This window comes from Physeter macrocephalus, chromosome 17 (genome assembly GCF_002837175.3).
Source record: "Physeter macrocephalus isolate SW-GA chromosome 17, ASM283717v5, whole genome shotgun sequence".
NCBI classification, from domain to species: Eukaryota; Metazoa; Chordata; class Mammalia; order Artiodactyla; family Physeteridae; genus Physeter; species Physeter macrocephalus.
The window spans coordinates 39,361,838-39,371,386 of NC_041230.1; positions in this window are offsets into that span (position 1 = coordinate 39,361,838).

The window sequence follows — 9,549 nt, forward strand, 5'->3', positions numbered from 1 at the left end:
GTAGGCGGGCCTCCTCCCGCTGTGGTGGCCTCTCCTGTGGAGCACAGGCTCCGGACGCGCAGGCTCAGCGGTCATGGCTCACGGGCCCAGCCACTCCGTGCCATGTGGGATCTTCCCGGACTGGGGCACGAACCAGTATCTCCTGCATCGGCAGGCGGACTGTCAACCACTGCGCCACCAGGGAAGCCCCATTCTTTTTTATATTCTTTTCCATTATGGTTTATCCCAGGACATTGAATATAGTTCCCTGTGCTGTACAGTAGGAGCTCGTCCATCCGTTCTATATGTAATAGTTTGCATCTACTAATCCCGAACTCCTAATCCATCCCTCTCCCACGCCTGTCCCCCTTGGCAAACACAAGTCTGTTCTCCTGTGGTGACTCTGTTTCTGCTTCGTAGAGAGGTTCATTTGTGTCATATTTTAGATTCCACATATAAGTGGTATATGGTATTTGTCTTTCTCTTTCTGACTTCACTTAGTATGATAATCTCTAGTTGCATCTATATTGCTGCAAATGGCATTATTTCATTCTTTTATGTGGTTGAGTAGTCCATTATTCATGTATGTGTGTGTGTGTATTTATGGATGGGAAAACAAGCACGGAAACCTTAAGCAGTTACCCAAATGTACATACTAAGTGGTGAAGCTGGAATAATTTTAAAATATATAGACATAGATAAATCTATGCAACAACGTGTAGGGCGTGGGGAGGAGTACCAGAGAAAGGAAGTTTACCACCACTGTTCTCCCAAAAATTGGTGCCACAATTTCATACCTTAAGAACTCTGAACAGCAGCAACTGTGGGTGGAGCTGGGAGAGAATGCACCTGCAACTTTTTTTGGTATTGTTTGAAGAAAATTAACTAGAAAGGGGTGTGTAAGGCTTCAGTTCTTGCCCTGCTTTCAGTATTAACCACACCTGGTGTAGGCAGCTCCTACTGGCTTAAATTCAGCCACGTGTAAGCTTCAGCCACGTGTAAGCTTCAGGCAAGCTTTTGGCGCTTGCTAAAAAAGGATTTCCAAGCTTGGTCCTGGCGTTTCAGACTCTGTAAACTCAGATTTGGTGGAATATAAATTTGATGAGGATTTAAATGCTACGGAAGTGATATATCTGCTTCTGACGCTGCCTGGGAAAATGGAAAGGAATTCCTGAGGCTGCCTCAACAAATTCCCACCCCCCTTTCTTATCAACTCATGGACTGAACGCTACTTAGAGCGATGTGAGTATATTAAGCTCTGACATGCATTTTCTTTGTGATTTATCTTTGCATTAGTCACATCAGTGTTTACTAAATACTGCTTTGTCAGTTTTTATTCTCTTGGCTTACTCCTTACCTATATATATTTTTTAAATATATTTTTATTTATATATATATATTTTTTCACTTATGAACATTAACAAGCATTTTAAATTTTTTTTTTTTTTTTTTTTTTTTTTTTTTTTTTTGCTGTACGCAGACGTCTCACTGTCGTGGCCTCTCCCGCTACGGAGCACTGGACGCGCAGGCTCAGCGGCCATGGCTCACCGGCCCAGCCGCTTCGCGGCATGTGGGATCTTCCCAGACCGGGCCACGAACCCATGTCCCCTGCATCGGCAGGCGGACTCCCAACCACTGCGCCACCAGGGAAGCCCAACAAGCATTTTTAAAATAAATTTATTTATTTTTGGCTGCACTGGGTCTTCGTTGCTGTGTGCAAGCTTTCTCTAGTTGCAGCGAGTGGGGGGCTACTCTTCGTTATGGTGCATTGCGGTGGCTTCTCTTTTGCGGAGCACGGGCTCTAGGCACACAGGCTCCAGTAGTTGTGGCTCGCGGGCTCTAGAGCGCAGGCTCAGTAGCTGCGGTACACGGGCTTAGTTGCTCCATGGCATGTGGGATCTTCCCAGACCAGGGCTCGAACCCGTGTCCCCTGCATTGGCAGGCGGATTCTTAACCACTGCGCCGCCAGGGAAGCCCTAACAAGCATTTTGTAAGCAGTAAAACATAAAGGTGCTTCCTAGAAAATGAGAAAATCAGGACATCTATCCCTTGCTTTCAAAGAGCTTACCATCTACTAACTACAGTATAGGCATGACAGTTACCTTCAAAAATCAGAAAAAAGTAAGACGAGATACAAACAGGAAGAATATATTTGCAAGAAATATAACCAACAAAGTTCAGTATCTGGAATATATAGATTCTTAAAAACCCAGTAGAGAAATGGTCAAAGGCTATGAATAGGCAATTAACAGAGCATTCATTTGCAATTAACAGAACGGTCATGTGTATTTGCCAGAGATAAGGGTAAAGAAAGAGATTTACTACCAAAGCATAAGCCTGAGTCGCTTATTTCCAAGTCATTTTTCATGGCCAAATCTGAGGTTTTTTGGACTTGGAGGGTTCAGTTTCCCTTCCTGCCATTTAACTAGCTACATGACAGGCTTGACTTTCTTGAAATTTACCCTAAGAAAGGCGTAAGACACATACACTAATAACTAATAGAGGAAAACTGTTCACTTCAGGGCTGACCCCTCAGCAAAGGCCGTCAGAAGGAGTTGCCATTTGAGCTGTCTTGAAAGACAAATGGTATTATTACCAGTACCTCTAGTTTATCATTCAGTTTTTCTTATCCTGCACATCGATAGAAGCAGCCATCTAACACAGCTAAGCATATCTTGTTAGTGCTTCTCTCTCCCTGCACCGGTTCCCTTTCAAATCTCAGGCCCTAAGTAATATGCTCCCAATCCATTGTCACTTCTTTATGTCCTGAAAGCCCTTGTGCCTTCTCCACCATCCTACATTTTCTATTTCCACCCCACATCCACACTAGCCAACCTTCTTTCCCCGCCTTGAAATGCTAATGTTCTCACTGACCCATCCACTCAGCCTCTCCACCATGGTTTATTGAGCACCTACTACACACCAGGCATTGCTCTAGGCATTTGGGATATATCAGTGTACAAAAGAGACACAAATCTTTGTCTTTGTGGAGAGTACATTCTGGTGGCCAGATCATCCTGTCTCTCGGGGGCTGACCTCTGTCCCCATCTATTGCTCTGACATTCCTACAATTCTCTGGCTTCATACTCAGGCCAATCTGAAACCAAGAGTTTTTACTAACCTCTCAGATCAAACTGTACTCTGTCAACCTGCAGTTTCATTGATGACCAACATAGAACTTAATGACAAAAAAGATAAAGCTGGCACAGAAAGAAAGGGATTGTGGTTCATCATGTCAATGTAAAGTATGTCTAGATCTCTTTAGCAGTAACAGACATCTTACCCACATGATCGTTTTGGCAGGAAGAATAAGCAATCAAGGCAAACCTATTGGAAATATAATAAGGACAGACCCTCAAATAGTTTCATGCATTCTGCTTCTGCCCACTGGGCTCACTGAATTCCTCAAGGAATGTGCTGCCAGTTGGATGCATGTGTTACTTGCAAACAAATTCTCTGGATGATTCAGTTCACCTCGAGATTTGTTTAACTAGGTAGGCTAATACTAGTTATACAAGATCTATATCTTCCCATTTTACCTCACTAGCTCCCCCGCTTTTTTTGTCTAAGTTACACATAAATACAGAACATTCTGTAGAATTAGAAAATCAGGAAATAGTTTTCGCCCTAGTATTTCAGCAGAGGTATTGGTGCCCTCCAGACAGCTGAAGAAGGAATAACCTAGAGGGAAACAGCCACTCCCGGATGCTTCCCTTCTAGGCCCCCAGAAACGGGAAGTCCCTGTTGTCTTGTTTTAAACAATGCCTCATTTTGATCAGACTCTCAGCCTGAGAGATGTGATTTAAAAAAAAAAAAAATTGTTCAGGCTTTAGTGCTATTCCCAACTAAACTCTGGAATTCTCGAAGTTTTTGCTGAGTCTCTGTGTGGTATTTATTCACAGTTGACAATGCTGTATCGTGTTCACTTTCTTTAAGTCGGTCTTTCTCTTTGATCCTCTTCTGAGATTCTAGTCTTAGGGAAATCATTAGCTTGGTGGTTAGCAGTTGCAAATATGCGTTTAAAACTTCTGAGGGCTTCCCTGGTGGCGCCGTGGTTAAGAATCCGCCTGCCAATACAGGAGACACGGGTTCTATCCCTGGTCCGGGAAGATCCCACATGCTGTGGAGCAACTAAGCGCATGTGCCACAACTACTGAGCCTGCGCTCTAGAGCCCGTGAGCCTCAACTACTGAAGCCCGTGCGCCACAACTCCTGAAGCCCGCGCGCCTAGAGCCTGTGCTCCCAACAAGAGAAGCCACCGCAATGAGAAGCCTCTGCACCACAATGAAGAGTAGCAACCAGAGAAAAGCCCTCGTGCAGCAACGAAGACCCAAAAGCAGCCAAAAATAAAAAATAAATAAAAAAAAAAAAACTTCTGAGAAAATACAGTACACCAGGAGACAACTATGATTTTTATAAGCAGGAGTGTCTGGAGCACATTTGAGAACCATGGTCCCCAAGACCCAAACCAATCAGAATCATGTAAGTCAAAGAAAGACCCTATTGAAGGGGTTACTTTTAAAAAAAGATTTAATCTATCTATTTATTTATTTATGGCTGTGTCAGGTCTTAATTGCGGTGTGCAGGCTCTTCTAGTTGTGGCATGCAGGCTTAGTTACCCTGCGGCACGTAGGATCTTAGTTCCCTGACCAGGGCTCGAACCCACATCCCCTGCATTGGAAGGTGGATTCTTAACCACCGGACCACTAGAGAAGTCCAGAAGGAGTCACTTTTTAAAGTCAACTGGCTTATCCAATGGTCTTATGTGATTGAGTCTCAACTTTCCCAGAAGTGTCAGTCTAAGTGTAGCAAGTGGTATGGGCTACAGCACAATTACCTCCTTGCTCAGCAAAAGATAGTCAGGGACTCTCCTATTATCAAGAACAACTTTGACCAGAGAGTCTAGGGATTTTTGTTGGGCAGATATTGCTTTAGCAGCAGATTCTGTGATATCTTCAAGAATTAAGGAGAGATCCTTGATCATAGCCTCATTTGTACTTACTCTTAGCCTGGGCAGTAGGGATCTGCCAAAGGAAGCAAAGTTTGAATCAGGATGCCTCCTGGTAATCTCTGTATGAGTCTGTGACTTGAGACTGGAAAGGTGACAACCAGGAAAATTTAAGGGTCTGTAGACTGCACAGGCAGTTTTATTCTGGTTAGCCTTACCTTGTATCTTTGTATGAAGCCTGGATGCAAGTTTCCCCAGGTTTGTGGTTGTTAACCAGAGTCAGGGAAATGGACCCCAGGGCTAGGGAGTCTGACACAATAGAGAGGGAGCTAAGTTTATTCCAGAGAAACTGAGGCATTAGAAATCAGGGAGGGGACTTCCCTGGTGGCGCAGTGGTTAAGAATCTGCCTGCCAATTCAGGGGACACAGGTTCGATCCCTGGTCTAGGAAGATACCACATGCCGTGGAGCAACTAAGCCCGTGCACCAGAACTACTGACCCTGTGCTCTAGAGCCCGTGAGCCACAACTACTGAGCCCACGTGCTGCAACTACTGAAGCCTGTGTGCCTAGGGCCCGTGCTCTGCAACAACAACAACAACAAAAAGAAGCCCCCGCAATGACAAGTCCGTGCACCTCATTGAAGAGTAGCCCCTGCTCACCTCATCTAGGGAAAGCCCGCACACAGCCATAAAGACCCAATGCAGCCAAAAATAAATAAATTCATTAATTAAAAAAAAAAGAAATTAGGGAGAAGTTTGTGATGGGTAGAAATACAGGATCCCCAACAGCATGGCAAGTCTAACAGTCATTTGGAGGTTTGATTATCCCCCTTTGCAATTGCCTGAGATATGTGAATAGTGGCATTGTCTTTCCAGGCCAGAGCAAGGCAAAAGAATCATAAAGACCTTCATGGTGTAAGAACTGGGAAAAGGAGGGACTTCCCTGGCAGTCCAGTGGTTAAGACTCTGCGCTTCCACTGAGGGGGGCATGGGTTCAATCCCTGGCCAGGGAACTAAGATCCCACATTCTGCACAGTGCGGCCAAAAAAAAAAAAAAAAAAAAAAGATTTGGGAAAAGAACAGAGAGGGAAGGAAGAATGGAAAGAAATGTTCTGTTTTTGTGGTTTTTTTTTAACTGAAGTATAGTTGATTTACAATGTTTTGATAATTTCTGCTGTACAGCAAAGTGACTCAGTTATCCATATATATACATTCTTTTTTACTTTTTTTTTTTTTTTTTTTTTTTTTGCTGTACGCGGGCCTCTCACTGTTGTGGCCTCTCCTGTGGAGCACAGGCTCCGGACGCGCAGGCTCAGCGGTCATGGCTCACGGGCCCAGCCACTCCGTGCCATGTGGGATCTTCCCGGACTGGGGCACGAACCAGTATCTCCTGCATCGGCAGGCGGACTGTCAACCACTGCGCCACCAGGGAAGCCCCATTCTTTTTTATATTCTTTTCCATTATGGTTTATCCCAGGACATTGAATATAGTTCCCTGTGCTGTACAGTAGGAGCTCGTCCATCCGTTCTATATGTAATAGTTTGCATCTACTAATCCCGAACTCCTAATCCATCCCTCTCCCACGCCTGTCCCCCTTGGCAAACACAAGTCTGTTCTCCTGTGGTGACTCTGTTTCTGCTTCGTAGAGAGGTTCATTTGTGTCATATTTTAGATTCCACATATAAGTGGTATATGGTATTTGTCTTTCTCTTTCTGACTTCACTTAGTATGATAATCTCTAGTTGCATCTATATTGCTGCAAATGGCATTATTTCATTCTTTTATGTGGTTGAGTAGTCCATTATTCATGTATGTGTGTGTGTGTATATATATATATATATATATATATATACACACCACATCTTCTTTAGCCATTCATCTGTCAGTGGACATTTAGGTTGTTTCCATGTCTTGGCTATTATGGAGTGTTGCTATGAACATAGGGGTGCTTGAATTATAGTTTTGTCCATAGATATATATGCCCAGGAGTGGGATTGCTGGATGATATAGTAATTCTATTTTTAGTTTTCTGAGGAAACTCCATACTGTTCTCCATAGTGGCTGTACCAATTTACATCCCCACCAACAGTGTAGGAGGGTTCCTTTTCTCCACACCCTCTCCAGCATTTGTTATTTGTAGACTTTTTAATGATGGCCATTCTGACTGGTGTGAGGATTTACCTCATTGTAGTTTTGATTTGCATTTCTCTAATAATTAGCAATGTTGAGCATCTCTTCATGTACCTCTTGGGCCATCTCTATGTCTTTTTTGGAGAAATGTCTATTTAGGGCTCCTGCCCATTTTTATTTATTTATTAAAAAAAATTTTTTTTTTGGCTGTTTTGGGTCTCCATTGCTGCTCACGGGCTTTCTCTAGTTGCGGCGAGTGGGGGCTACTCTTCGTTGTGGTGGGTGGCCTTGTCATTGCGGTGGCTTCTCTTGTTGCGGAGCACAGGCTCTAGGTGTGTGGGCTTCAGTAGCTGTGGCTCACGGGCTCTAGAGCGCAGGCTCAGTAGTTGTGGTGCACGGGCTTAGTTGCTCTGTGGCATGTGGGATCTTCCCGGACCAGGGCTTGAACCCATGCCCCCTGCATTGGCAGGCGGATTCTTAACCACTGTGCCACCAAGGAAGTCCCTCCTGCCCATTTTTTGATTGGGTTATTTGGTTTTTTGTTGTTGAGTTGTGGAAATGTTCTTGATCTGACAGCTTGGGAGGACGCAGTCCACCTTGAAGTTGGCTACTTCTCTTCCTCGTCAATTTGATTTTGACGTCTCCAGTGTTTGCACAGGACCAGATGTCAGGTGGACCTTCTTCAGTCGTGAAATATGCACCCAAGCTTCAACACCTTGTAATTTGACCGAGGTATTAGTGATCAAGAGTACTTAGTAGGGTCCTTTTCATGAATCAGACTTTTGCAAAGCATCAGAATAAAACAACTGTCTGTGATAAAAGACTTTAAAATGCCCATGGTTAAAGATTGGATGAGAGTTTATTATAATGGACTTGATAAGGAAATCTGGTTATTTATGTGATATACAAACTTTTAAGATCATAACTGGAATTAGGACTGATAATGTACTAGGACACAACAGATTTCTAAGAATTTCATTTAATTTCTAAAACACCTATGTTAATAACATGCATCGATACAAATATAATCTAAGAAAGTTTAACATCACTTCTTATTTGATACTGCTTCCCATGTAACAAGTCAAATAAATATAATTAGCTCAACATCTTATCCAGTGAGTGACAAATCCTTTAGATTTTCCTGGGCCCTTTTGGAAGGCTTAAAGTAAATTTGAGCTCAAAAGACTACATTTAGGTTTGTTTTTTTTTTTCAATTGAAGTGTGGTTGATTTACAATGTTGTATTTGTTTCTGGTGTACAGCAGAGTGATTCAGTAATTTGTGTATACATTCTATACTTTTTCAGATTCTTTTCCATTATAGTTTATTACAGGATATTGAATATAATTCCCTGTGCTCTATAGTATGACCTTCTTGTTTATCTATTTTATATATAGTAGTCTGTATCTGCTAATCCCAAACTCCTAATTTATCTCCCTTTCTACTTTGGTAACCATAAGTTTGTTTCCTGTATCTGTGATTCTGTTTCTGTTTTGTAAATAAGTTCATTTGTATCATTTTTTTAGATTTCACACAAGTGGTATCATATGATATTTGTCTTTCTCTGTCTGGGTTACTTCACTTAATATAATAATCCCTAGGTCCATCCATGTTGCTGCAAGTGTACCACATCTTCTTTATCCATTCATCTGTCAGTGGACATTTATGTTGCTTCCATGTCTTGGCTGTTGTGAATAGTGCTGCTATGAACATCGGGGTGCATGTATTTTTTCAAATTAGAGTTTTCTCTGGATATATGCCCAGGAGTGGGATTGCTAGATCATATGGCAACTCTGTTTTTAGTTTTTTAAGGAACCTCAATACTGTTTTCCATAGTGGCTACACCAATTTACATCCCCATCAACAATGTAGGAGGTTTCCCTTTTCTCCATACCCTCTCCAGCATTTATTAGTTGTGTGTGTGTGTGTGCACGTGTGTGTGTGTATATATAGATATATATATACACAGATATATATATATGTATGTATACATATACATATATATATTTATTTGACAGTGCTGAGTGGCAGGTGGGATCTTAGTTCCCCAAGCAGGGATCGAACCCACACCCCCTACAGTGGAAACGTGGAGTTTTACACACTGGACCACCAAGGAGGTCCCCTGTAGATATTTTGATAATGGACATTCTGACTGGTGTGAGGTAATACCTCATTGTAGTTTCGACTTGCATTTCTCTGATAGCTGTGTTGAGCATCTTTTCATGTGCCTGTTGGTCATTGTATGTCTTCTTTGGAGAAATGTCTACTTAGGTCTTCTGTCCTTTTTTTGATTGGTTGTTTGGGTTTTCTTTGTATTGAGTTGTATGAGCTGTTTGTATATTTTGGAAATTAATCCCTTGTCAGTCACGTCTTTTGCAAATATTTTCTCCCAGTCCATAGGTTGCCTTTTCATTTTGTTTATGATTTCCTTTGCTAGGCAAAAGCTCATAAGTTTGATTAGGTCCCATTTGTTTATTTTTGCTTTTATTTCT